Here is a 26,698-nt window from a genome sequence, read left to right on the forward strand (position 1 = left end):
TAACAAGTATCCTAACTAGTAGTCTGCTTTCTGAGTGAATGCTGTATTAATTCGACATGAAAGTTTCGACAGTATTTCATACAACACCGCGGAATTTTAATGTTTGAAGGCCCATTACACCACTGGAACGCACATTCCTTATCTGTAAACGTTTAACTTTATTGAGTACGCCTGCCTAATTCTGAGGCTTGTCAGAGTCGTAAATATAATGAGCACCGTAAACAAGGGAGCTCAACACGGACTGTTTTGTCGCGGCGGTAGAGGAAAATGATATTTTTCCGGTAATCGAAGCAAAGTCGTTTATACACAAATTCTTTCAAAGTTGATTCCAAACACATTCCAATATTAGAGACAGATAAATTTAAAGATAATAAATCAAATTTCTCATGACAACATATAAATTTTAAAAGCAAGTTTGTCGAAAGCAAATGATAAAATTTCAGGATACGTGAATAATGAATTAATTTCCATTGCTATCTGCTGTAATTATCTGGAAGAAAATTTCGAAAACATGACGTCACAACGTACAATGTGCGCATGAAGTTGTTTAACCGAGCCTCACCGCAGAATGTAACCATTGTGCGGTTTTGCCGCTAATGTTTAGTAAGTGAACTATTTCCTAGCTACGGGCACACGCGAGGCGCATAGAGAATATCGATGTTAATTCGTTCGGCCGTGAATCAGCGGCGCAGTTAGCTGCGTAGTCGTGCGTGACACCATGCTCTCACGCGTGAGTCAATAATACGCGCGGTATTGAAAGTATGGGAAGTCCTGAGAGCCGGCCGGGCAGAATCATCCGGTTTCTCCTTTCATGGGGCTGGGGATAGAAGGGTGAAACGGTCTACCCCTGCGGGTGACGTCATGGCCCTGATGGCGCCGGATGTCTGCGTGTATGCGTGCTGTGCATCCATGTACACGGCTGCATTTCGCGTCGACTGGTCTGCCGGCAGGTCCTCCGACCGAAGCACCTGTTTAAATTCTCATGAAATTAGAACGCTCGCGATTCCGAGAACGGAAGGAAGAACTAATTGTCGGAAGCCTTATTGTACTCGACCTGCTGAATTCGTAATGAGACGGAATTTTTGATGGTGCATGACATTGTACAGGCAGAAGTCGAAGTTGCGTCGGAGAGAGAGAGAGAGAGAGAGCGGGTCTGATAATGGACGATGAAAGCCGCCCATAGATAAAAGCAGGGTTCTTTTGTCAAAACGCGTGTATTTGTCCATCTGGAAGTTTTGGGAATTGATGGAGAAATAGCGCGAAACTATTTTCAGTAGTACCCATATCGCAACAGCTATCAAACTCCGAGTGTACGTTGTTACAGGAAGTTATATTGTTATCGAAAACTCCATTATCAGGACAGCTATTGTAGTTGTGAGAATTTTTATTTGTTCGAAAGATACGTTTCCTGCTGTGGAAGTTCGAAGAAAATTGTATTTTAATCTTATATTTCACTTATTCGTAGCAGGGAAAAAAATATTTAGGGTACAGCTGAAAAGAATATTTTTATGAATAAATTCGGTAGATAAGGTTTAAATTTTTAACACATTATCTTTTCTAAATCTGTAAATTCGCTTAATTTTGTCCTCGTGAACATGTAAATCTGAAAAAAATGCTCGGCTGTATCAGCGAGCAAGAATTCGGTTCTCAACGCGCTTCAGCTTTTTTCCGAGTCTGCTTCACGCTTCTACCACGCTTCTGGTTATCGCGAGATTATCCTGCCGCATGATCTTCCGAGGCTAACACGTTCGCCTTCGGTTTCGGCTCGATTATCAAAACTATGTGATAAATCGGCTCTCGTTGTGAGCGACCTGGAAAACCGGATGCACTCCGAGATGGAAGACTGTCGTCGATAAGGACGCCGCTATAAAAACGCGCACCGTCACGTTGATAGAACGCTTTTCGGTGTCGAGTATAACGAGAACAGATAAGGATAGCTTCGCTGCGGGCGATGCGCGCGCGCTTTCTCCCTCCGCGTTGAGTGGAGTCAAAAGATACACATAGCTATATGGGATAAAACATTATTTTCTAGCACCGTATACCGAAGCCGGTATTTCCCGTACTTTCTTTTCTTTAAGGATTCTTTTATCGATTTGAAGTAGACTTTTCTCAAGCAAATGTCATAATGTACAAATATTCTCTGCAAAACAATTCGAAGTATTGACGATTCAGTTTCGACTGCTCTAGAAATTATTATAGGAATATATTAAAGTATATTTTCAATGAAAGAAAAAAAAAATTAGGAATTAAACTTCTCCATAATTATATTTACGGGCTGTTACATAAAAAATGTACAATCCCGACGTTCAGCAAATGTTTTACCAAACGTATCATATGTATCTTTAGCTGTAACTTCACGGAAGTTTACGTTACGAGATACGAGATGTATATATCGTCCTCTCTTACTCGCGAATATTCCTCTTAAAGACACCAAGAAGTCCCGAAGGAGGAAACAGCCATACCGCGCGTTCCAGCTGTCTTACCGCGCGCGATATATCTTTAAGTGGATTTCGATTACTAACTGTAAACGGGGGACGAGCGAGCGAGCGTGCGATCGCGGCTAGCGCAGGCTCCGCTGACATCTCGCAATTTGTGCGCTCCATGCATCGCGAGCGACGACGAGCATGCGCCCGTTCGTCGCGTGGAACCGCATCGTCGGTTGCTTCGGCATCGAGTGCATGTAAACGGCGCTTATGTAAACGCCGGAATCGACTGGCGGTAGATACATAAGCTGCCTACGTGGAAATGGGACGGTTGCTGCCCCGATTAGTTACAGACTAGCTCTCCTCGCGTATCCTGTGATCCTAATTCCTGGCGCGTCGCGAACAACATCGATTCCACAGATCAGCTAGTTATATGCACACGAGGTGTCTCGTCAGCATCACATCGAGACTTCATTGCGAATTCTTCGGTTAATTTCGAATTGACTCTTCCTCGAGAGAGCGTTCGGGATAAAAAAGTTTATTTGAGGCTTAATTAGTGTCGAAATACTGAATGTCGAAAACTATCACGGCAAATATTTTCGTACAAAAATATTTACTCGGTAAATACGAGCATCGCTATATGAATGAATATTCTGCAATTGTATGATCGTTATAATTACCCAATATCGGTTCCTACGAAATTCGATAACAGTTACAGTAGAAATCAAATCGTGTGAACAGGGAGCATGCTAATGAGCGTAAAAAGCTATTTAAATAACCGAGATAATTATTCGACTAGATAAAACTAATACCGATGAATACTAGTCAACCGTATCACTTATCGGGCGGTCGCAAAAATAAATAAATCAAATATTGTCGTCAGTCTCGAGACAGAAATAGAAAAGCTCGCGTCAGATATCTCATGTCAGACTTCTTTACATTCGTCTTTACATTTTTATGAAATCTTATAATCTGCATCTCGTAATAAAATTTCTTTCTATTATTTTTATATTCTTTCCATCTAACCAGATCTCTATTCATTTACGTAATATATTTCACAATCAAGTTTATGGAAAGCGATATTTAAAGAAACAAAGTGGATACAATTTTATCGGAAGAATGCTTCATTAGTCAATTTATTAAAGTTGAAATGACTCGTGTAATAAAAAAATAAAAAGTGAGATGTTTCGTTTTTACACGCGAAAAGCAACACAAGCGAAATGTTTCCCGTTTTCAGTTCTTGTCCGCGTGATCCAACGCGGAAATAGAAGAGAATTGTTCTGCGACTTTAACACGATCCTCGTTACAAGCATTTCAGAGCGAAATCTTATAATTCGCATGTCATTCATATCGAGGAATTTCTCGCATTAAATGCGAATCCAACGCGATTCGTAACGCACAGGCCGGGCATTTGCAATTCAATGATCTGTAATAGTTTCGAATGGTTCATCGTTGACAGCGATGGGCGCCACGTTGTCGAGGGAACAAGCGAACCGATGTTTCCCGCGGCGGCTGTCGCTCTTATTACTTTATTATTACGCCTGGGCGATATGTTCGTAAGTGAAATCGTCCGTCCGATGATAAATGAAATTTGCAACCGATTGTTTCTCGCGTGCGTCATTCACGTGAAAAAAAAAAAAAAAAAAAAGCGAATCGCCGCTGTCTATTTTTTACAAACAATTTACGAGAACTATCGTCAATTTTTATATTTCTATTTCTTTTATATTTTGCACACAATGAATAGATTTGATCACAAAAGGCAAATCTAACCGTCGACATTTCACGATTATTGCGGTTAATAACTTTTTGATGGATTTAGAGTTAATCCTTCTTTAGGAATAATTTAGTGGGAAATCTTCATGTGTAATCTTCTCGTTTTTAGCGTTAAATGTTAATTTTTGCTGAGAAATGAAGTTTTAACGATGTCGATTGAAGTACGATGTCTCGCGTGACGTAATATCCGTCTTATGAATCTTATTTCTCAATGGATGCCTGCCGACTACTTATGCCAAAATATACGTTTCGCAAACTCTCATCATTCGTTGGAAGTCGGGTACCGCTGGCGTTTGCAGAGATGACGACGGGGTGTTTGCGAAGTCATAGTTACAGTTTGCGTTACAAAGAGAGGTGTGCGCGATGTGTTACGCATTTTGCTGCAACTCCTCGGCACTCGGCGGCAATTTGCATTCTGCGAAACCGGTTGCGGATGCAAATAAAATTGTTAAACGGGAACGAAATGTATTGTTGCACGTAAGGACGTCGTGTGCAGCTGTGCTACGTTTCCGTTTCGAAATTGCGTTAATTTCCGAAAGCAAATCCCCAATACGGCTATTGGTTCGATATATCATTATTAATAACCCGGCCGATAAATAATGGAACATATAAAACTCCGTACACAATATTCTCTTCTGATGCCATCGCTAATTTTAGAAATATCGCGAGGAAGAATTGCGTTTTCTATCGATTAAAAATATATATTTATCTCTTTGAACTTATCTATGTCGGTTCATTGTTCTGCATCGATTTAAAAACCAAAACACGAGATCTCATTTTAACGTATACGAACCTAGTCTTGAAAATAACTCCTTTATTTTATGATGTGTGCAATTACGTATAAAGTTCTATCGCGCGAATTATAGAGCGTTCAATAAAGCAGGCTCGAGGCAGCTGCCGGGTGTCGTCGAAATCCTGCTCGAGGTATCGCCGACGTGTCGGAAAGCTCCGTTGGACTCGATAACACGTTTGAAATTCAAAATCGGCCGTCTGGAATCCTTGTTGCGCGTTCTTTTTCTCCCTCTGTGAAGTCGCGCCGAGCCCCCGACACAAAGCGCTATAAAACAACGCCGTAAACCGAAAATCAACATTTTGTCGCTTCTGACGTCGCTCTCGTTCGCCCACTCTTTATGCATCCGGGCACAAAGAGCGCAAAGTGCAGCACCGGATGCAGAATCACCGTGCAGAATGTCGTTCCTCGCGTGTTTCGATATTTTTTTATAATTACGAGGCACGCGACGTACAATTTTTTTAACGCGACAGATTTAATTAGCGCAGGCTTGTTTGGTATCTAATTTGGGTGTTACGACATAAATTAATTATAAATTGTGTACGTGTGCATTGTTGCACAAAATATTCTATATATTTAAATAATGAACAGACAATTGTAGCTCATCAGTTAGGATATTGCGGTTCGCTCCGCCCACAGCAAATTCCGCTTTACATTGCTCCGCATCGGTCCCATCGAAGAATCGAAAACACGCGCTAATAGTTACGCATCACCGAGCAACAGTCAACCCTCGCAATTCATTCGTCCATAATTACACGAAATACTGTGATATCATCCGTTGTCTTTTTATTCGTCAATATTTGTTATTTAACTACCGGGGATCGTATTTTAACAGTTGTATTCTCAGCTGCAATTTGCATTTTTATAAACAAATACACAACGTACATAATTGCAATATCATGTAACTGTTTGGGATTGCCTAACAAAATTGTACAAGTTACAATTCTATTTTTCGAAATTCTTCTTCAGTTGAATGACATTATGACTCAGTTGTTTTGGTCTAAAATCAAGGTTACGAATAACTAAGTGAATTTTAGCGGCTGTAACTTTTTTTTTCCTTTCTTCCGGTAGAAAGACAAACTGGTTTCGAACATTTTAACACGTAAGATCGCTTTCGTCATAAAAATTCAACTATTATCGCAGCGATCTTAATATAGAAGATACCTGTAATAGACTATGATATTAAACACCGTGGCTCTGTCAACAGAATTGCACAATAGGGTTTTTATCTTGAGAATAAGTCAGATTATTAAATTGTTCCGTTGTTGATTATTTTTTCTGAAATATTTACAAGCGGGAATTACCGATATAACTGCGATAAGCTATCTTTGCTACAGGTTTGCGAAAATAATATATATATTTTTTCATGATAATAAAATAGCAATAATTTGTATTGTTCGCATTTAATCGTATTTAATTTATCGTATTCGATAACCGTATAATATATTAATTATTTAAAATTTCGTATTAAAATGAGCGATTTTATGTGACGATTTATTTTCTTTTATTTTTCAATTTTTCAAGCATTCGAATGATGGATATTAAATTATATTTTTTTATGTTTACGAAATAATATGAATAATATTTATTGCGTTAATTGACGCTGATAACGTCGAGTAAAAAATAAAATCAATTTTAGAGATTGCAGCAATATATATAAAATATCAAATATGTCACATCAAAATAATAAAAAATTGTTACAAACGCGCGTCAATTTTCATGTTTTCGTAATTAAACAAATAAATACAGATATCATTTTTCCATGTTTACAATATCAATATCTTAACTGGCCGAAAACACGCCAATTTCGAGCTTTGTTACGGACCAGATTTCTCTCTGATACTTCCGATTTTCACGAGCGGAAATTTCTCGACTATCGGCGTAATCGAGGGTCGGCCGGGCAGTACGAATGTCCATTACCCAGTCATTATCCTCCATTGCGTCACGCACAGAGAGGTACCCCGACTGACCGGAATGCACCCTTTCACGATAGCGTTTTCTCTCTTTCTCTTTCTCTCCCTCTCCTTGTCCGCCGCTCTCCATCGTGAGTATTAAAAGTGGCCGATGTTCATTTCGTAAGGCTTGCGTAATAGCGTGCGCGCCGCGAAGCGATACCTCACATTGTTAGCAACCGCTGGCCTTCGCTCTTGCGGCTCCGAGGAGTCCGATCGATCCGCCCGTGCGTGTCCGAAGACGAGCCTAATCGGCCGAGATCCACGCGCCGTTCGCCGTTAGCCACGCTGGATTCTACTACGTAGTATATCACAGCGCGACGCGTCACATTCGACGTTCGATTCGACCTTGTTTGCGCACAGGCGATCGCACAAGGACGCGCTGTGGGAATGAGCCTAGATACGACGTAGGTAAAGTCCACGATTGTTCGCTTCAGGGATGAAGTCGCGCCGTAATGGCACGCGTACGCTCTAATGAAGTTGATTAAACCCCTTGTGCGCTTCGACATTACACGTGGACGTTACGTTGGTTTGATGACAATCCCTGTAGAGTCAAGTGGAGTAATTGAGGCCGTTGGGTAAATGGAACAATGCAGTGATTTTCCGTCATAAAACTGATACATTATGAAATTATTGGGAATTGATAAGAGTATTTACTTTGTAATTATTAACAAATTATTAAGAAATTATGGTTAATTATAAGCTATTGATTATTTCATTGAAACTTATTTTGTTCTGTTTAAAAAAGTATTGTCTCGCTTATATCCGTTATATATCTTCTGAAATATTGAACAAGTTTTTGAATTATTTTTGTTCAAATTTTATAACACGTAAACGGTGTTGTATTAATCGATATGTGAAAACTACATTTGGTATTTTGAACATATTTATAATATTGTATTTTCTGGAACACTTATTTTATTATTTTTTTCTTTTATTTCGGTATATTATCTGAAACAAATTTTGCAAAAATAATTTCGAAATTAGATGAAGCATTAAATTTTCAGTTTGAAAATCGAGATTCAAAAATAGAAAGTAAAATATTTATCAAAATTTTCTCTTTGTGCGCTATTATTTCATATATTTTTCCACGAAATTTAGTTTTCCAATTGGTATAACTTGTCACTTTCGTATTCGTAACATAGTAATGTATAATGGAACATTATTTGAGTTCGCTATTTGAAGAGTCCACCGACCTTGCTGAAAGTTCACGCGCCGAAACTACTGCTCCGGTTTACAAATCGCAATATCTCCGCCCCACAATCCATCGTCACGCGCCGAGCTGGTTCGACCTATTTGCGAAAACTGTCTCGCATTTCTATTAACAAGTTTCGCGCGGACAGACGAGCATAGTCCCGTTATCGCGCAACTGCGTTTTCGAGTTGATAGCCACCCTTAATCCTTTTAATTGCATTGGCACTTCGTGCGCAAAATTGCTCACTATTTTTTCGACTAAAAGAGTCCGTTCAATTTGCAATTTGATGTTTTTTCTGAAAAGCTTCTTTGCTTTAGTCCGATGTTTTTTCCGCCGTTAACCATACGAGTAAATATTCATTGTTAATACCCGATTATCAATACATACTGTTAGAAATATCATATTTATAAGGATATTAATTCAAAGAATATTTATTGATTATTTTTAATATTTATATTTTATTATTTAATTTTAAAAAAGATCGATATCAATTTGTGAGTTTATCAGCACTCTTATACGTGAGACGGAAAGATCGAACATCCATTCGAGTTGTTTTGCTAATAAAGCTTTACGCAATATGCTATCACGCATTGGTGTTTTGCAACGGGACGACCTTAACAGTCAAGGGTTAAAAATGATCGGACCGACGCGAGGTTGTAGCGTAGCCATAACCGAATGTTTATTATCGAGTTGGAAGATTGCGGGTGTTTGAAAAGGAGACGGCGGGTACAACACGCGAAAGCGTGTTAAATCGTCCGATTGACTGTCGCACGCGAGGAACGGTCTTCCCGTCGCGCGGGAAGGAATTCTCCGCCACGTATACACATCGTATACGGCGATCGTTGCGAGGCATATAAGATCCAGGGAGCTACTTTATAGCGACGGTTATGGCCACGATATATCCTGTTTTCGGAGCTGGACTTCTGATAACAGAATCACCGTTCTACCACTCAACAGTATATTAACTCTCTTTTAGCGACTCAAGCAAATTTCGGGGGAACGTGTCGCCGTACGTCTGTCCGTTTGCAAATTGATATAATAAATTGCACTTTTGCTTCAATCTTTTATATCGATATACGTCCGACATTATTTCTCAGGAAGCGTCACTTAATACCACAAGCGTGATATCTTTGCACGCGCAATATATCGTCCCGCGGCCGTAATCGTTGCCATAAAGTTTCTCCGATATTATATGCAGCAGCGATACACAAAGAATTTTATCGAAGTGAAAAAACGATAGTAAAACTGTGGTCGCTTTTGCCAGATAATAACTGGTTTTGCCGAGTTTTAATTGCCACCCCGGGATCACGTCCCGCAGTTGTACGGCTACGCAGCAGCCGGCGTTAAGGCTAGTTACGCCGATTTAAATAGATCGTGATCGCGTCGGCCCTCGTCATCGAGCGAGATCGAAGGTGGAGATTCGTCCCGGCTCCTCGTAGCCGGTTAATTATAATGAATTATTCATAGTATCGTTAGACGTCATGCCGCACCGTCAAGTCCGCCACCGGCTGTCTCGCTCCTTCTCGCTCTCGGTCCCCAGCCTCGGCCGACTCCGTGAGACGTTAAATCGCGGTGAAGCTGAGCGAAAAGAACGGAGAGGGTGGGACCCCGTAGGGTAGGCAGATAGGTGTACTCGCGCAAGCATAAATTGCACCTACGGGAATCATATTAAATTAAGGACGCGCGCGGATATACTATTTACGAGCGAAGCCAGTTACGGAGGAGGCACGATAATTAGCGTCGATTAGAAGCCTTTTCGACGCCGTCCGGTGAAACGCTTTAATTATCGATTATGGGGGCTGCCACCGATACACCGCGGCTGTCCGATCGCCGTCGTGCGAAGGACTACGCATTCCTCTCTCTCTCTCTCTCTCTCTCTCCCGTATATGCATACCTTTGTGAATCTCCCGACGTGGAACGCCGCGGCGTCTCGGTTACTGCACGCTCGTTATTAAGTAGCGTACGGAGGCAAAGCGCGTGCTAGTTTGTATGGAAGTTACCGACGAGGGAACACGACCGTGCCCCGAACTCATCAATTTGGGTGAAACTTTGCCGGTGTATAGGGTGACTCAAGGAGTAACGGTAATGCTCCGTTCGCGCCCAATTGCCCTTTAAAGGTACGACATTTAATGTCTCAAAGCTGTAAGACCGCTCCAATTCTGTATACATAAATGTTGAATCGTGATGTAAGAGGATGTTTTGAATAAATGTGACAGATTGAACATTACAAAGTATACAAACAACATTTCGGCAAGATCTCGGAAAATTATTGTATTTCTTTACGAAGGTAAATTGATTTTATTTATGCTATTTTGTGATGTTTCTATTATGAGTTAAGGGGCAATTTTATATATTAACAATTAGAAGAAATTTATTGATTGCTCTATGAGAAAATAACAAAAACTTAATTTCCAATAGATTCTAATCAAACTGTAGTTACACAGTAGATATTTTGCGATAGATAGTTTTACGATTTGATTTTTTAGACATTTAAAGTTAAAAAAATTGAAAAGCTGCGGTAAAAGTGATTTTATCAAATTTCCGCTAAGTGAAAATTGAAGTCAAAACTCGAAAACACTTTTTATTAGAAAATATCGTTATATACGGTGAATGCACTTGAAGTTGATGCGTTGCTGTCGCTATATAGAGTGCCTACAAGGGTTGGCATGAAGCTAAGGCAAACACTAAATAATTCATTAACCTTTCGATAGCCCTAGCGGCAAACACACGTGCGGATTGCACGCATGGCTGTCTTCAAAAAGTTCGGAATCAAAAGCAGCGTGCTGGAAAGCGCGATATCAATATCAAACACACGCATTCGCGGCCTCAATAAATCGCTGCCTGTACGGCATAAGCTGTCATGTCGATAAAATTCGGTCTTTTATTTGGTAGAATGGTTTTAACGCTTCTGCATACGACTCTTTTTCCCGTTCCACATTCCGACTGTAAAATCGGACGCTCTTGTAGTTTTGTAGCGTCACGCGCGCGCGCGCCGCGCGCGCGAATTAAGCCGCTCGCAGTATTTTATTCTCGCCTACATTTCGCGCGTGTTCCTTAGCATCACGCTAAGTATTACAGTTAGTTTGGAATTCATTTTCATTAAGCGAAATATTAACTTTGCTAAGAAATCTTCAGCTGCAGGAAGGCGCGACAGTTTTAGGAGACCTTATATATAAATACAACAGGAAAAGCGAAACGGGAAATCGAGTGTAAGAAATATCGGAAATTACGGGAGAAAAAAGAGCGGAGGCTATTTATGTTGGAATTTAGAGCTGTTATATATATATATATATATATATATATATACGGAATTTTGTGTAGCGAGAAATCGAAAGAATTATTACATGGCGAGTTTGTAAAAATACAAAGGCCTAAGTCTCTAAAATCGAAATCCTTGTTTCGTTCGGCGACGACGTTACGTGTCCGACGCAACGACGCCAGCGTGCAGACATCGTAATCTGCTCCCTACGCGCGCGTAGCGGTCACCCCGTCCCTATCGCCGTTCTCCTTAGCACGTTGCGTTGTTGGCCTCAACTGAACGCGCGCGCGCACGTAAAACGCACGCACACGGAGCCGCTTGTGCATACACACGATCGTTATTACAGCCGCCGGCCGTGTATGAACGGACGGTGTTCGCCGTTGGCATCGCGCGCGCGAGACAGTAGTAGTGGCGCGTAGTGTGCCGGCGTGGCGCGTCGACACGGTGGGATCGTCGTCATCGTCGTCATCGTCGTCGTCGTCGTCGCCGTCGTCGTCGTCGTCGTAGTGGTGGCACGACGTGGTGGGATGCGGCAGCAGATTCGTACGTGACCCGGTGCGGCAGGCAGGACTCTCTCAGCCGGCGCTACTCGACTTCGCGAACGTACAGATCAGTTGAGTCGCGAGCCTCGGAACGAGCTGTCGCGCGCGCGTGCCTCTCTCTCTCTTTCTCTCTTTCTCTTTCTCTGTATTGCGTTTTTTCCCCCTCTTTCCGTTTCTCCTCCGAGTGTCATCTCCGTCTCGCTTCCTCCGTCCTCCCTCTCGCGGCTTTCTACGCCGTCACTTGTTCCTCTCCTCGTCGCTCCTGTCTACCTCGCGGTCCACCCCGTGATTCCCGCCTCTTCACTCGCTCCTCGTTTGTCCGCCAGCTGTGGAGTCCGCACGTCTCCGTTCTATCCACGAACGTTCGGTGTGTGTATCCCTACTGCGTCTCACCTGCCGTTATCTCCGTCTCGGTCACGTACACCGGCGACTTCATGCGCGTCTTCTCGCTCGCGCCCGCGACGCCGAGGAGCACCGAGCGCGTCCGAGTCCGGTCGGGACACTCGCGGCACTCGCGCGCACAGGATCCGCGAATAATATCACCTGCCGGACGCAACACTAAACCGTCGATCGTCAGCGTGAGAGCTATCGCCACGGTGACGTGCCACCCTACGCAGCGATAACGCAGCCTCGATATCGTTATCGAGTCCGGAGATTAACCAGGGGGAGATTCTGGACCTCGCGTTTTCCCCCTTCGGGTGCGTTCTTTACACGCCGATGGGAAATTGCGACTTTCTGTCGATGATCTATACCGCTCCGAGCAGGATCCGCTTTTCTCTTTGAGCGAACGACTTCCAGGAAGCTCACGATCGATCTTTATTGCGTATGGCTGGCGGAGCTCGGCTGTGCACCGTAATACTCTTTCGCGCGTCATGCTGAAGCAAGGTGTGTTTACATCGCGAACCTTTTACGCTAATTTTTTTTCAATTAATCATTAATCATCATTAATATTCGCTTTGACATATTGAGTGCAAGTTTTTTTCTTTCACGACATGGATAAATAATGCTCATTTTGTAATGTATGTCATTCGAATAATTAACAAAGTTTGTTATGTATCAAATTTGATCACGTGCGGCCTCGAGGAATTGCTTATTTTATATGCAAATTTCTGATTTACATGAAAACGTGAGTAATAACCAGTTTTTTTTTCGAAATATTAAAGAACAGATATAAAGGTTATTTACTTTATTTTATATTAGCTCGTTTCTTACGTTAACGATTAATCGCAGTAAATCGTATAACAAAAAATTATTCTTATTATAAATGAGTGACAGAATAAATTTTTTATATATCTCTACATATAGCATTTAAGCTTTGAAGAAAAAAAAAAAAGAAGATAAATGTGCCTCATTTTGCGCGGCTTTTTTACAATACATCCGACGTTAATCAAGATTTCCTTGTTAGAAAACTAATAATCAAGGTTTTAACGAGTTAATCAGCTCACGGCATCCGTAAGGCTCGATTAGTTGTCGGGCGTCCTCGGATCATTCCTTGAAGTGGATAAACCGCGCTCGCACGCTATATCGCGCGGGGGTATACATTGTAAATTACCGTTCTTGCCGGCAGCCGTACTTAGGCGCACCTGGGCACGGCGGAAGGTGCAAATGGTCTCGAATTGCTCGGCAAGAAGGAGGTAATAATAGCGCCTACCATTTGATACCTCCGCCGCTTACGCTGGTGGCTGAATTATAGGCGCGCGTCGATTGCCCGATAGATAATTTCAACGTGTAATCCTCTCTCATCTCTTACCTGCTTCACGCGCCGCGCACATTGTTCGTTCGCGTGGATTTCGCGCGCCACGCCGTGCCTTCGTCGGACAACGGTCATCTCTGAAATAACAAAAGAATTGAATCAGTCGACAAATCTCTCGCATCTTTTACAAAAGTAAGCCGAAGACGATCGCGTATTTCCGAAATCGATTGATCTTTATTAGACGAGCTGTGATCGAGCGTGATTAATTTAATACTTAGATGCATTGCGCATCAATTTTAGCATTGATCCATCCAATTTATTGTTCTCAACGTTCGATGAACAAATCGAAAAATTGCAAATTGTATAATTATTATCATCTTTTTACTATATCATTTGTCGCTAATCCGTCTAATTAAATTTACCGTTATCGTAACATGTTGTGTAACATAATAGGTTGACCGGAATCTCATTGATCGTGCGAGGGAAGGTGTTACGAAACACGCGGAGAATTTCGCATCGGAACAATTAGCGTAGGGTTGGATAGTACGTTAGGATGCCTGTAGGGTGTTACGTTAGAAGGCCACCAATTACGAACACGATTGCTAGTTAACTCGTTAGAAGGCACATTATTCTGTCTGAACTAGGCTTAACCGTTTAACTGATTGTGAATCGTTTTCTCATTAATTTACTCTCGTCAAAATATGTATCACTCAATCGAATATATAGTTCTCTGATAGAAATAATGATGATACGACATATCGAAGATGGAGATTTATAGACAAATGCGAATTAATATAGCGGTATTTAAAAAATTATTTTAAAATTGAAGAAATGAGGTGAACAATAGAAAATTAAAACAGTGGTGGCATACATTTTATATTGCGTCGAGAATAATTTAGTGAGTAATTATGACTATTTAATTCTTGAATTAATTCATCAGAGAGATGCAAATGGGACATTCGAATGATTTAAACTACTAATATGGACTATTAATTAAAGTATAGTATTTAATAGCAGATTTGTGTTTTTCTTATAGAGAAAAAATATTTTATATTCGTGTAAGATCTTTTCATATCAGTTAGTTTCTTTTGATACATTGTGGAAATTCGATCGCATGTTTCATGAGCACTTTTATAGTGCTCTTCAATTCTGTAAACGCGTCACTTCAACAGGCGTTGTTGGACGTGTTGTGTGCGCACGATGATCGGCGAGTTCTTCGTGTCGGAAAATGATGCAACTTGTTGACGCCGGCCTGTCTTTATATAAGTCCCGTGTGATGGCGTATTTAATCTTTTGCTTCAAATGCGAGCTATGTCTGTACTTTCGTACAAATATGGTCAGGAAAAATCGAGCTGTACCGGCTCTTGAATAACTTCGCAACGTAACAAAAGATTGTAAGATTTTAAGATCTATATTATTCACATTCTATATTTGGAATGTTTTTCTGCTTTTTATTTAGAAATGTCGTTGTGCGAAACAAACAAAATACAGAATCACACATATGGCTAAATGTGTATTACGACACGGATTCGCATTTTTCTATTTTCAGAAAAGTTCTCTGTTATTTTCATTGATATGGTAGAATAGCTAAAAAAATACAGACGACGCTTTTCCCGCGAAGCTGACGTTTTTATCTTGGCATTTTATGCGAGAACCGCTCCTCGGAAAGACTGTTTAAGGTTTCTTCGTCTGAATCACGAAGGATCCGCGCCTTACCGACCCGGATGAGATCACGCCGCGATTCTTATTGCCTTCTTTTGCGCGGACCATTTCGCGAGCGGCGGCCGTCGTCCCCCAAGGACACGTCGCGGCAACCATTAGGTGTTGTTTCCTCAATAAGGGGGGAAAATGCGCACGAGGGAAGCGTAATTTACCAGCGTGGCATCTCCGGAGCGCAATGCTCACACGCAGCCGACGGCATTATTTTTTGTAACATTATTACTCGCGGGTTAGCGCTTTAAACATAAATTTATGTACTTATTATGCCGCGTTATATCTATCGTGTTTTATTGACTTCATTTTGCCGTGAAAATTTAGAGTACATTATAAAATATTATTACATATTCAATTATCACGCGCGGAATGTCCTAATTATCTTTATTTTCAATGAAATTGCATTTTTTTATCTTAGATAATTTATTCAGTGTGCAACATCCAATTATATGTTTTATCTTAAATATATATACGATTTTATCAAGTATCCCGTTCTATCGATAGAGTCTGATTACGACGCCTGCTTATCGAAAAAGCTGAACGTCCAATAGCTCAAGTGCAATCACGACCAATGGCCAAAGATTTTTGCAATTTACCGAAGAACAAGACGACTTGACTCGGCAAGTCTCTTCTCTTGTCCTTCCACTGGAAATTGTTTTTTCGCTAAAGAGAAAATGTATTTATCGAGGGGAGGCGTATCACGCGCTGGCTGCGTAATCACATTGTGTCGCGCGCATCAGGCCCGATAATCGTTTTATGACGAATGTGAATGAAACACTTTGTCCGAAGGGTTCACCTCATGCGCGGAACGGAAGCGTGACTCATGAGTGACTCGCGCTTATCGGCTCCTCGGCACGATAAAAAGTCCCTGGCGCTGCTGCCGTGTTTGTATAAACCGTGGGGTAACACAGGGTGGCAAAGTGCCACGGCATAAAGAGGAAGTGCTTCCGCGGCGACGCAAGCGTATTTTTATCTCTCGTCCTTCGTAAAGGCATGCCACAGTGCCTAATGTATTAATGTCGGAAAGTAAAACCCCGAGCGAGTAGGTCCAAGTATCAAGTTGACATTTCATTTGTGACTGTTCGAGAAGACATGATTTATTATTCAAGGCGTTGAAGTTGATTTGCGACGCGTTGCTCAAACGCGTACAGAAATATCAGCGAAATTTCAAATGCGAGTGAATTTAACGCTTCGAAGTATTATTTGCTTATAATATTAATTGCGAAATTATCATAATTATTTTATAAAATATTATCAATGCGTTCTTGATTCTAAACTTATTATATTATATTTAGATTAAATCTTATAATGATTATATAACTATTTTTCCTATTTGCAATGTTTATTGATTACAATACAATGAACTTTTAATCTAGAATATTTAATAAGAAAAAAGTCGAAAATAGGTAATAAATTAAACGATTATTTCTACCAGCTAATTTTTAATGTTTTTTAAAAATTATGAATGGTATGATTTATCAAGTGTAGAATATAATTTAATAATGATATTAGCTGACGTTAAAACCATTTGCATATTACACATGAAAAAAAAGAGTGTGTTCGCGATTCCGGACGGTGGGATTAATGCATACGCGTATGAATATTTGCACACGACGGTTTGCCTTTTGCAAGAGAGCCTTTGCAGCACGCAAGGACCATTGTCCTTATCGTCGTTAATAATTCATTTGATTTTATTTGGTCGGCCGACGCGTTCCAATGTACTTTATTTGGGATTAGATTCACGTGGCGATGCATTCAAACGGATTTCTCGCGAGACCATTGCTCTCCGTCACTCCGCGCTGGCGCGCCAAAAGAGAAAATCTCTCTCTCTCGTTACGGTGTCTTGCCTTCCTTATACTTTATTGCATAAATAAAGCACGGGCTATTGAGAGCGAGCGATCTTTTACCGTGTCAAGGGAGGTAGGAGGAGAAGGAGGGGGAGGTTCGCGCACAAACGGGAAAATAGGGGGCAAAGAAAGCGACGGCGTTGAACGCAGTTTTGCGGATTAGCAATGCTAACGTAATCAAAGAGAAGCGGGATGTTTTTCTGTTAAGCGATTAAGCTATGTCTTGGGAGGTTGAAAAAACATCGCGGCTTCATACACGGAAAACCGTTTCGCGTCGGCGGCAATTAACCGTCGACGAAAGTCTCTTAAGAAAAGAGATTTTCCGAAGTAATCTCATAATGGTGTAATATAATACACTTTGCTGCACCTCGCTATACTTTCTACTTCAGTTTACTTAACTTCACTCGTTTAACATCTTTAGAGTTGTAACGGATGCTGTTTTCGTCCATTGCAAAATGAGAGATAATGGTTTTATCGATTATAATTTTGCAGTAAAACTTTAATTATGGAAAATTTTATAGATTTATATTAGCATCCATTCAATTTTGAACGTGTGTTATTTTTGAGCATCGATTCATTCGCGCGTGTTTATTATTTGAGTAAAAAAAATGAGGGATAAAGCGCATTCTTTGATAGCTGCGAAAGAATAATCAAATTTCTAATATTCAGACACATAATATTTATTAACACACAGTTTATTTAAATCATACTATTAATAAATACATGTTATATTTCGTGGCGAAATTGTGTGTAAGGCAGGAGGTAGGGTGCACTTAAGAGCTGAGTGCCTCGAAACACACTTATGTAGTTACGAGCGAAAATTCCGTTTCTACAATTTTACCATGGAACGACGTAAGCCATGGTTTTCTTTAAGCCGCTTTTATTTTCACGTTGTTAATTTAATATACAAATAACTACACAGGCTTTGCATCGCGTGCCGATGCAGCAATATTCAAACGTCCCACGTGGTATGAACGTAAGATCGATTGATCCGTCAAATGTGATCGAAACAGAAAGCAAAGTAATACTATTACCTTTATACATCGTCAACCTACCTCAATTTCGTCTAAGGAACAAAGAAGGTAGGAGTGAGCAGGAAAGAGGTTTTCTGGAGAAAAATAGATAGACAATATCGCAGAAAGGTGGAGGCGGAATATAAAAGGTCGTGCTTTTATCGCACGTGCTGAGCTAACCGTTTCATGCGCTTCTCGCGTTACTTTCTCTTTTTACTCTTATTTGTACGAAATTGAACCAAAAAAGTCGCGCAATAAAGAGTGTCAGTCGAATTTGCAGTTTACTGCGCTGAAATATGTCCGAAGCGAAGCGTATTGCGCGAGATTATCTTTAGCTTAGCACTGCTCTGCTTTTTGCGCTATTTTTATTAACCTGCGAATGGTTGCGTTATGAGCGCCACGCTGAGATAAAAAATAAGTCCCTTACGCAACCAATATATAAATTATCTTACTATAAAAAACAAGTTATTTACTTTTATTTTTGACCCACTGGAATATATTAGCATATTTAAATATGTAATTAATGTGAAAAAATATACAAAAATTTAATATGCAAAAATAATTGAAAATTTCGAGACTTTGTTCTCGATAAAAATGTGCTGTTTAACTGTGTTAACAATTAGATCTCATGTATTATTCGTCAAACTGTTGGCGACTTTTTACTTCGAGAAAATATGTGAACGCGCTATGTCCTTTCTTTAATTACTCGAAAAGTACAATTAAAACTTGCGTTCAAATAGCTGAAACGTCCTCATTTCGGAATTTCCGACTGTACCCTTAAATCAGTGCTTTTAGTTTAATTGTAATAATGACTGACGTAATATACCGTGGGCGCGATGAACTTTGGTACCAGTTCGGGCGAGATACATAACTACGAGTCCGGCAAAGACGCTTAACTTTTAACGAATACAAGAAGATTCCGAGTATCGAGGTCGACGATACTTTGCGAAATTTGCATCTCGAGATCCAGAAGTCGCGGAAGGAGGAAGTACAAGAAAAATGCATTGTTGAGGCGGGACTTCAGCACATATCTGTTTTCACTATAGCGCGATATCTATAATATATTGAGACGTACAATGGCTTGGCGCGTTACTGATTTACTAAATTACTTCCGGAATGTTTAGGTGTGCATCCGTGCGCATTTTTCACCCGCTTGCCGCAATCTGACAATGTTTGCATTATTACTACTTCACGTTTTCACGATTATGGGGATTTTCGCGGAATCTTTGTATACATTTAGTTTTTTCGCATGACACAGTGATCTGGCATTGTGATAAGGATCTTAACTTGCCTTTTAATTAATTTAATTATGTTAAGTATGCATTTAATTACAGTGCGTTACTGTGCTATTGGCAATTTATTATTTACAATCGAAGATTCGCGTTAAACTTATAAGATTAACTTATCAGACGCAATGTCATTATTAATGCTTAAAACGTTAAAGCTTGATGCGCGATACCGATCATAATTATTTCGACATGTATGGAATGATTTATATGATTTGTTATTCGTATCGACAAACTACGGAAATACATTCGACCACGATTTCATGTCCGTTAACCGCGATATGTTCCGTTCAATTTCAGTTATTTATCGATGAAAGCGAATGTTTCACATACGAGTTTCCGAGTAATTATAACTGGCTGTATACGCAATAAACTTTGATTATAAATTATCGAAAAATAGAGGTGTGCATCTGGAAAAATTTATTTTCGAATAAATTTGTTTTATGACAGCGGATTATTTTTTTTCCAATAAATTATTAAATATCTCGACATAGCGGCAAAATTAAGATATATCACGAACTTATTTATCGGTAGATTGAAATTTTCTTAAATTGTAATTTAGTATAACAGTATAAATTAGAGATTTATTTGCCAATATACTGTTCTATCATAATAAGATAGGGTTAAGTGATTTAAAACCAAAATATATCGCATCGTATAGCTTCGCAGAGCAAAATTTCCAATATTTCATTGCAAAACTTGGCCAAGGTTGCTTCTCTCGTGTATGTTTTGCCTCAGAAGAGCGTAGAATAAAGAACAAAAGTCGCGTCGCTGTTTCGCCATACGATCGAAGCTCCCCAACTGCGATTTGTCCTAATTTATTTCTTTGCCATTGGTCATCTTTTTCTCGAAAGAATGAAGAATGATCATCATTTCTACTTTACAGAGAAAATGAATATAACAACAAATCGCCCTACAATATAATATATTGTCTTCGTGTAATCTGCATTTTTATTTTTTATATGTAAAATAAACAGAAATGCATAGTGCTCCACCAAAGTAATAGGACGTCTACAGGTCGAATAAAATCGTGTTTGAGTGAATACTTAAACTGCTACGAATTATACAATTTTTGATAACTCAAATTGTGTTTAAAATACTGAGGTGCAAGTTTGCTGACTTTGATAATTCTCTTAGCACGTACTGTCGTGCACATTCTTTCTCATTTAACATAGCTTTTTACGCTTTGGCATATGTTTCGGCATTTACTCTTCGCCGCTTCAAGTGCGTTTTCTTTGCGGTGGAACTTTGCCGAGATCAATTTCAAACCGCGAAGCGAGATGTGGTAACTTTTTCTCGACCAAGTTAAAAGGTCGGAACGCCTTTTGCTCCGCTTTTATATAAAAGAAACTGGAAAGCGTCGCTTTCAACGATTTTGAAGATGCTCTCGGTATTTCTTTGCATTTTAAAAAGGTATATGTAAAATAAACCAAGTGCTGTACAGTTTTTGTAACAATTTACAAGAACAATTTATAAGATATTTATACAAGATACAAGATATTTATAAGATAAATCAGTTAAGAATATTTTTTAAGTTTAGAATATTGCTAACAATTAATATTTAAATTTGTTCTAGTATTCCAGAAATTTATTTTTTAATTTTAATGTACAGCTACTTGATTTTTTATACAAAATATCCAGATAGCCAAATATTGGCAGATTGACAGTAAATTTGATCAAACTTTACAACACTTAATATTTTGTTTAATAATTATCTATGACTGTCATCTATAAAGATCTTTGCAAATTTCAACATTAAGCTTATATAGCTTCCAATCAAATTACAATTTTTGCCGAACTATAAAGTGCATTTGCATTCAAATAAAAATAGTTAAAATTAGATTTCTAGAGTTTTAACGCATTTCAAAATTTATGCAATAACTTTTTTATTTTTACAAATTTTACCTCAAAAAAATCTGTAGGAAGAGTTAGAGACCTGGAGCGTCTAATAATAGAAACCGTTTCTAATTAGCATAGAGATGCGTTCTCGCAGAAAACTCGATAAAAACTTTCGATTTTATCTATGATGGTTAGAGTTACGCATTATGTCGATACACCAAACGAGCAACAGGTACGAGGGCAGTGTAAATCAGGAGCTAACAATTGAAGCGCATTAATTCCTGTATCACGGCCGTCGTGTTCGAAGAAACGGCGGTGGATAACCGAAGGTCGTCGGTTCTGCGCCTCGATTGGATCGGAATAAGTGCCGGAGCTCGGGCTTAGAAACATCGTCGCTCGGTCAGTAGACAGATATTCCGCTGATAAGTCGTAACGTGATAACGCGGCTGCTCGCACGCCGCAGTTTCTGTCGACGCGACGAAACGCCTCGCGTTGCTCGAAATTTCGCCGCATGCCACGATCGCTGCATACGTTTCAAATCGTCATCGCTGCGTTAATTGCCGTCCTTCGGGTAAGTCGTTCCGTTATCGTCACACGTTTGAAATTGTTGTGATTTTTTTAGATCACATTTGTTAAATGTGGACTGCATATCACATAAATCAAACAGATATCGAGGCTATATGAAGAGATATTTTTACAAGAATGCGACGACTTTTATTCTGGTTTGTAGCGTGATTCTTGTTCATTATCTTCGTGATTTTTTTAACAATCGAATTTTCAATATTACGCTCACTGAGATATAAAGAAAGTTTATATCTTTCGTGTACTTAATATTGATTAATATCGGCGTTTAGTTAACACATACTTGCAACTTATGATTACTATGCTACAGAGACATACAAAAATTTTGATATTGATTTAAAAATTATACTGATTTTAATATCGTTTTAATACCGAGTTCGCTTTGGAGTCTCCCCATCGTATACAAGGTCTTATTTTCTGTGTCATATAACGTGATGCCTTCGTTTCGATTTATCAGAGAATCGAGGAAGAAGGGCCGAGTGAAGTGCCGTGGCAAACCGCGCACAGTGATATAGTCATACAAATATATTTTTCTAATACCTCGAGAAGAACTGCTCGATCTTTACGAGCATCGTGGGTGAGCGGTCAAGCGAAGTGATACCAGTTCGGGACGAGTCCGACGCAAGTGCGTGCTGGACGGCGGAGATCGGTGCGCGACAGGATGACCAAGATTCGGTGCAGGATCTGCGAGTTACTCGGTGGTGACCAAGGTCTGAATCACGGATTGAGCCATCCCTGTCATCTGACGAACCCGAACCACTCCAGGCCGGGGCTGAACTCGCTTCCTAGCATGAACTACAGCTTGCTCAATGGTCTCTACCTGCCGCAGCTCAAGGACATGATGCTCGCCGCCTACTTGCTCAGAGGTAAAGATCACGCCAAGATATATCGACCGCGGCGAAATGCGCGATATTTCGACGAGCGCGCCGTAACTGCTAACCGAGTAGCTTCAATTCATTTGAGTCGTGGCGATATTATTGAGATGCGATTCCGTTTGTAATTCCAAATGTGAATAGTTTTTCCGTATAATTGTACTTTGACGCTTGTAAAAATCACGTTTATATCAAGAGCGCGATGCAATCTTAAACAACAGGGAGACAATTTCAGATTGTGTTCAGTTGCTTGGATGCGCGATATGTCTTTCCACTGATTTTTTACGTTTTGTTATTTGTTATAGTTTTTACGCTTTTTTATCGAGAAACTTTTGATTGGAAGCTAACAAGATTATTATTATCGCTGTTTTGCGTATATTGTTGCAAGGAAACTAATTACTCATTTTTGACGTACATATGTTGTTATATTTTCATTAATTTTGTATTGAATTTAACTGCTGTACAGCGTAATTGGCACGGAATTCGATGCTTTCATATCGACGTTCGAGTCAAACGCGAACTCCCTGCTTTCTCACCATTACAAAATACATATTGTTATCGTTTTTCCAGCAAGTTGAGCTCGCGTAAAACGGGCGCATATCAATCCGGTAATCCTTGGAACGTCTTACGGCGGAGACGTCTCGCTTTATTCTCGCGTGGCTGCCTTTCGAAATCGGTTTATCCGCGGCATACAGCCGTACTCTCGCGGAACAAAAGTGATACCTTCCTCACTGTGCTCCGTTTCAGCATAAAAGCACGGGACAAGAGCTCTAAGTCGCCGAACGAACGGCTGAATAATAAATGCTCGCCCATCCGCGGTTCGATTTCGAACCCGCAATGATATATTTTTCACGTCGCCCGCGATACGACAGGATCGTATTTCAGCGATACTTTGTGACGTTTGGTTGTGATATTAATATTCTCACGCGACTCTAGCTCGAATATCTCGCAAATCGCTATATTAATATAACTCAATATAACCAGTAATTACCAGTTTATCGATAACGCGCGAATGATTCAACCTAGAATCGTTCGGGAAATACGTTCGAAATTTACGTTTACCGGCATAGAAAGCTTTTATCTGTAATGTACAATTTGCATTGCTATTAATTGCTCATGTAAATTTTTGATTGTTGAATAAAACTAGTAAGCGAAATACTAAAAGCTTAGATAATACATTTTGTATTTAAAAGATGCAGAAAAATTATTATTGTCTATTATTTTCTTGCAATAATATACGAATTAAATGTTTCAAGCTTTTACAACATTTCACTCGTATTTTTTAATTATGAATACAGAATATTAGGGGGAAAAAAAAACAGAATCTTTATGTGTTTAGCAAATTTTTAAATCTTTAGGCTTTCTATTTTTATTATGCAACACTCGAGGTATAACAATATTGCGTTTAGAATTCTCTAAAGTATCAATTCACGCAGTTTACAAATTAATTAATTAGATTGCGCACAGCGCAATCCAAATCGTGATTTCGCGCCGCGGACTGCATTGAATTCGCACGAGCACGCTATCGACCAACGGCACGTAACCGTATCATTCAAATATTGACAGCTGCATTCTACGGGTCGCCGCCGGTATTCCTCGTATCGCCGATTTTTATCGCGAACTGCCGATCGATACCCTCGTCCGTGCCGAGGCGGCGGCAGCTATATTGCCGAGGATACGCTCTTTCATTCGTGCTCTGGGAAGTCGCTCATTTCTGTGCGAATGTTCGCGCTGTCGGTCTGATTTTATGAACGTTGGTCGGCTACCAAATCGCCGCGCAAATATGACATGCACGATACTTTGTTCCCGTCTCCCCGCAGGCCCCATTTCGCGATTTTCCGCTTGCTCGACCGCATATTTTGTTTGCCCGTTGATCTTCGTGAATTTGTATGTGCGCTTTCCGCTCGTCGTCGGGAAAATGAGCGCAAGCTGCGAAATATGACGGACTTGTGCGCGCCGCAGTAAGGCTAAAATTTCCATCTTTTCGTTTATGGTCGACGATTCGTTGTGCCGCGTTTTACGATCGACTTATAATTATTAATAATTGTTTCGAATTCGTATTTTCAACAACGTTGAACGAGATGCGAGGATACAAACAACTTTATCTTATCTTTATTTATGCGACATATAAATTAAGAGAGAAACAACGCGCCAATCAAACGTAATTATTGCTATTTATATTTATTCGCAATTCTGAATATTTGATTTTTAATATGATTACAAATATTTATATCCAATATTCAATATTATATCAAATTTTATCTCCCACGAATTTTTTATGAAAATTTCGCGTGGAATGAATTTCATAATTAGAATTATAAAGAATATTCGGGAGAATATTATGTATCTCTCGGGCAGCGAGTCAATAAGAGAAGAGAAAACAGAGTCAGTCTCGATCCTGCGAATTGTGCGGACGTATCGCGATTGGCCGTGCTATAATATTGCAATTAAAATGTATTTCTCATTTTCGTTGTAAAACGCACGTTTTAACTAAATGCTTTTTTATCGGACGTGTGCGTTGCAACAGTGCGGATGTGATAAAAACCGCGGATGTAATAATACGAATTAGAAATGTATGCAAACATGAATTTTATCTCTCGGTTAGCTCTACATTAATTAAAAAATATACAAAGTACATATAACTTAATAATGTGCAATTATGACGTATAATCTAGAATTTTCTGCAGCCGCCTGCGAATAAAAAACGCGTGAATTTTTTGTGCAATAGCCAGTTACGAAGTCAACGTCTTGGCAATGACCAATTATGACTAAGGTATCTAAGCATTTACATTTCATTGGAAGTGAAGTGCGAAACGAGAAAAATGTCGGGTCTTTGTGCACAACAGTTTAACGAAGCCGATAAAAGTATTATGCGAGGAAAGGCTTTTGTCAACTGGAAGAGAATTCCATGTTTCAAGTGACGAGGAAAATTTTTGCGACATGTACGTAGAAAGATAGCTGTAATTGGAGATTCGGAGAATACTTCGATAATATTAAATTCTTTTTCTCTTTGTCACTACGATAAAGTCATTAATATTCTTTTCCGAATGATAATCTTGGAGAACACTGTACATCAATCCGCAATCGAGTTGCTTGAATTTATTTATTATTAATCTTTGCTAGCGAGAGGTATTAATACCGTAAAGTTTTGATTTATATTTATACAGCATTCAATATCGGATATCGTGAAAAAGTATCGTTGTATTTATGATCCAATTAATGCTCCAATAATAACCCTTTAGATCCTTAAACCGGACAGTAATCTTTATTAATCAGCGCGCCGAGGTGGATAGTCGCTAATTAAAACGCGGGGCAATTAATAAGACTCCGAAAGCTGACTCCCCGGTGAAATAGCTCGCGTTAGATCCGCGAGCTGGATTTCTGCGCGTTTCGCAACTTTCGCGAATTTACGTTAATCGCAAATTACGATTCGCCGGTGACGGGAAGAGCGCGTTCGGGTTTTATCGGTAATCGCGTCCTCGTTTATACCGTCGCCGTCGAGGCGCAATTTGCCACGAAGGAGACGGCGGAAAATGTCTGCCTCGCGGTCTACGCCGCGACTCTGACCTTGATTTATGATCTTTCGCTGACCCTAACGTCAACCGAGCCCGGCTGGCTGCTCTCACGTACAACCGTCAAAACGATCACGTTTACATTGGACGGCAGTAGCGCGAGAATTCCACGTGTCCCGCATTTAATCCCGACGGCGGCGACGATGGCGATTTCCGTCATGCTTGCATAATTTACGAATACACGCTGGCGACGTCACGACGCGGATCCGTCGAGCGTGTGCACTGATCATTATAAATTAATTCGCACGTATTATCTACCGAATTACACGTCGTACAATTCGTTAATTCGTCCTTGAACAATGTGTGAGTATACGAATGCTTTGTGTGAAAATTTAATCCCAAAATTC

General features: G+C 40.0%; 1 protein-coding gene and 1 long non-coding RNA gene across 5 annotated transcripts in view; one reads left to right on the forward strand and one right to left on the reverse strand.

The window, feature by feature from the left end:
* The window catches only part of Hers (Histone gene-specific Epigenetic Repressor in late S phase), a 110,048-nt gene that overhangs the window by 33,671 nt on the left and 49,679 nt on the right, over positions 1-26,698 (forward strand). The gene's annotated exons all lie outside the window — the stretch shown is intronic.
* The window catches only part of LOC105676365 (uncharacterized), a 59,106-nt gene that overhangs the window by 23,471 nt on the left and 8,937 nt on the right, over positions 1-26,698 (reverse strand). The window contains exon 2 of one of the 2 annotated variants that reach the window (XR_001101379.2): positions 13,685-13,764. The exons of the other annotated variant lie outside the window; for it this stretch is intronic. This is a non-coding gene — a long non-coding RNA (uncharacterized lncRNA). The remainder of the gene's footprint in view (positions 1-13,684; positions 13,765-26,698) is intronic. 2 annotated transcript variants of the gene reach the window in all.

Source organism: Linepithema humile, chromosome 3 (genome assembly GCF_040581485.1).
Source record: "Linepithema humile isolate Giens D197 chromosome 3, Lhum_UNIL_v1.0, whole genome shotgun sequence".
In the NCBI taxonomy this organism is placed as follows: Eukaryota; Metazoa; Arthropoda; class Insecta; order Hymenoptera; family Formicidae; genus Linepithema; species Linepithema humile.